General features: G+C 58.4%; 1 protein-coding gene across 1 annotated transcript in view; it reads left to right on the forward strand.

Moving 5' to 3' along the window:
• The window catches only part of BCORL1 (BCL6 corepressor-like 1), an 88,897-nt gene that overhangs the window by 33,405 nt on the left and 51,718 nt on the right, over positions 1–3,774 (forward strand). The gene's annotated exons all lie outside the window — the stretch shown is intronic.

Below are 3,774 nucleotides of genomic sequence, written 5' to 3' on the forward strand. Positions count from 1 at the left end.
TTACGCGCAGGGTGCCCTTTTAAAAGCCTTAACCCCTCCCCCCCCCGTTCCCGCGGTCTTCCTCCTCTCCGAGCGGCCGGTTCGGCGGAGTCGCTCCTCTTCGGACGCGCGCTGATGTCAAGATGGGAGGATGGGAATTCCGCGTCTCCTTGAATGTATAGTTTTATCTCCACCCGTCGCGTCACATGACACACTGTATAGAACTACGCCCATCATGTTACCGTCGGTCCCCTGTCTACACCTAGGCGCTCCATCAACGTGCGTCAAACGTTTACGCTGTTATGCACGCGTCGAAAATGTGCAACGCACTTGCGGTGCCGTGACTGGTTGCGCAGACGGGAAACCGCACGCGGGGGGGGAAGCACGTCGCCGTATTTGCTACACGAGCAAAGTTCTCATAGAAATCAACGGGGACGCGCGGGGGAGAAAAAAACATCCGTGAACGCGATCATGTGAATGGGGAGTTGCAGTCTGACTTGGTCATTTCAGGGTGCGGTATTTGTGCGTTTACCACACGCTATCGCCCCGCAAAGGTCCCACAATGGCGCGCATTGCGGAGCCGTTCTGAATGGCAACGTGATACGCCGTGGCTCATGGCGTCTGCTAAACGCACGGATGCGTCGCTGTACTACAACGCCGTGGTTGGATCGGGTCCTTACATAACGCACGTGAACAGGAAAAGATAGAGAACAGTTGTCTTCTACGTGTCCCGCCCGCTACGTTTACACTAAACAGAGTGGATAGGGGAGGGGGGGGATTCCCCTGCTGGTTATTGTATTCAGACAGCCGGCGCCCGCGGATGTCCGAATATCCGAACAGTGACTGCAGCTGATTAGCAACAGTGACTCTTCAACGGCCATTTTTCACCTCGGCAATTTCGGCCAACTTGCAGGAATTGACGGACATCCTGGCAGCGCAGTGTATGGATGGGGGAGGGGCAGTGTATGGATGAGGGAGGGGCAGTATATGGATGGGGGAGGGGCAGTGTATGGCCAGCTTCAGGGTTACTGGTACGGCTGCGTGACGTGACCCGTATAATCCGGCCAATGTGGTACGGTTGCCGTGTCTATACAGCCGTACAATGTATGCAGACACGTGTGTTGATCGGCATCACGTGTGTACGTTCCCCGGGGTGGTCTAGGAAACTGCCACCCACCCATTGAGGTGTTCTGGTATTTGCATAACTCCTCCCACGAGCCAGCCCACCGCTTGTATCAGAGCTGAGGGCTCTTGAGCAGAGTACGGAGGGCGGGGCGCTGCGATGTTTTCAGGAAGCTATGTACCGCCCCCTTGCCGGCCCCTCCCACCAGCCGCCATCCGCCCGCTTTGCTTAGAGAAGCACATAGACATTGTCATGTAGATGAGGGGAAAGGGGAGGAGCCAGGGAAGGCCAACAATAAGCCGATCAAACTTCTTTTTGCCGCCCGCGTTTCCCTTCTTGAGTCGTCGGACGCGGGGGTGCGTTTTTTATTTTTTGGGCCCGGGGTAGCTGATCCTCGGTGACCCTCCGCAGACATTTACAGCCCGTCGCTTCCCCTAAAATGAAGCCAAAATTGGCCGCGATGGCGAATCCGCGAGTGACCTCCTAGGACGTTCCCGGGGGAAAAGAGTTTCAAGGGCACCTAAAAGCTGGCGGTGGCTGGTGGGGGCGACCCGCGGACTTTGTCGCTGCGTCCTCCAAAATGGGAAAGGAGAGGCGTCGCGGCGGAGCGTCCATTCCCCCGGAGGTCTGCGTGACATTTCCCGGCACGCTGTGTGTGTGGGAAGATGTGACGGCGGGTGATGGAAGGGTTAACCCGGCCCGGCCGTCCGCACGCCATCTGTGACGGGGAAACGCTCAGTAACTCAGTGTTCATTAAAGAGGAACCCCGGGCTTATAAAAAATGAACCCTTGCACCCGGCACTGCTCATTTCCCGCCTGGCTGTTAGACCGGTCCGCGCAGCCCTTTCGTCCCCGAGCTCTGGTGGGCTAAGGACCGCTGATGTCCATTGACTTGCATGAGTCAGTGTTCCTTAGACCACTGGTGTGAAGGGGAGGGGAGGCTGCGGGGACTGGACTAGCAGCCAGATGGGACCGAGGATCAGGTGAGACCTGCAAGTGTTACTGAACTGCTGCAGAGAAAAGTCAGGTCTGTGCCGGGCAGTGAAATCTCAGCACTGGATGGACATTGTTTGTACTCACATCCTGTTGGGAAAGGAAGTGATGGCAAATCTCCCTCCAGCGGAGACGCAGACATAGAGCGGGGAAGGGTTGTGTGGGCATTGTCATGGAGACGTACACGCGTGTGTCACGCAGACCGTCATACAGAACCGTTTAGGTTGAAGGCAGTGAATGGCCTTCTAGTGGTGAAGGGGTTAACTCCGCCCATGAGCCGCTCGGGTGACACTGCGCGGGTGACACGGGGTCACTGACAGTTCCCGCCAGCGGGGTCACATCTGCTCTGCCTGTGTTGTCGCAGGAGCGGTCTCTCTGGTGGGGGGGCCCCTGTAATAGACACAAGTGGGGGCCCGCTGGGTCTCTCTGCACTGCGAGGGGAAAGTGCAGAGTAAGGGGGACTATTCACGGAGGGGCTGCAGGGCCCCGGGGCCCCACAGGGGAAGTGGAAATTTCTGGCTCTGGGGCCTCGGTGACCAACAAGGCTTCTTTGAAATGCTGCGGGTGGGGGAGGGGTTATATTACTGACAGGTGTTTTATTTCTGCCCGTGACTCCATCCAGGGGATTTCTACTTCTGTAACAGGAAGTAAGGGAACGGGGGTCACCTGGGACAGGAAGGCACGGATAGGGGTCACCAGGCCAGGAAGGCACGGATAGGGGTCACCAGGCCAGGAAGGCACGGACAGGGGTCATCGGGACAGGGAGGCAGAGACAGGGGTCTCCGGGACAGGAAGGCAGGGACATGGGTCACCGGGACAGGAAGGCAGAGGCAGGGGTCTCCGGGACAGGAAGGCAGAGACAGGGGTCTCCGGGACAGGAAGGCAGGGACATGGGTCACCGGGACAGGAAGGCAGAGGCAGGGGTCTGTTGTCTGCGTTTTGTTGCGATTTCTTTATCTGGTAATTTGTCGCCGGCGGCAGGAATGTCGGCGCCGGTGACCGTTCCATTCCAGTGCTTATAATCACACGCATCAACGCATGTCCTGACACACGTTACTGTGCACGGTCTCCCGTTCATTATGAATGGGCTGCCAACGCACCACGACGGATGGAGAAACAAAAGTGCACCACAACGCACAGTATATGTGAGCGCCACTGACCACACTGCCTGGCAGTGAGTGTGTCGTCATACGTTGTCGCAGCGACGCACACGCATGAATTGGCCCTGAGTGTGACAAGGGGCCCCCGCGCAGGAATAACCCTCACGATCCGCGGCCGCCAGCATTCCCGGGCCAGCGGCGCTGTGTTTACAGACGGTTCGGTGTGGCTGAGCGCTGGTGGGGCGGGTCTCCGGTCCCGTCATCCCTCAGTGATGAGAAGAAGCCGGATACAAAGTGTCCGGACTGGAAACGTGCGTTCCTTGTCCTCCGTGCGGGAGACGCAGTTCTGGCCGTACACAGAAACAGAACGCACGACTTCCTGTGCGTTCCCAGCCCCACAGCGTGTCCTCTCTTCGTGCGACTTCCCGGAGGAAACGCGCTCGTCTCGGCCACTCCGGGGCGGCTTGTCCTGTCATTGCCGGGGAACGGATTTCACCGGGGAGGGGTTCAGAGACTTTAATGTCCCTCCGAGTCACCCCGGGGACACAATGACGCCGCTTTTCCCGCACGCCGCCGCTG

This window comes from Nanorana parkeri, unplaced genomic scaffold (genome assembly GCF_000935625.1).
Source record: "Nanorana parkeri isolate BGI_ZX_2015 unplaced genomic scaffold, ASM93562v1 scaffold62, whole genome shotgun sequence".
Classification (NCBI taxonomy): Eukaryota; Metazoa; Chordata; class Amphibia; order Anura; family Dicroglossidae; genus Nanorana; species Nanorana parkeri.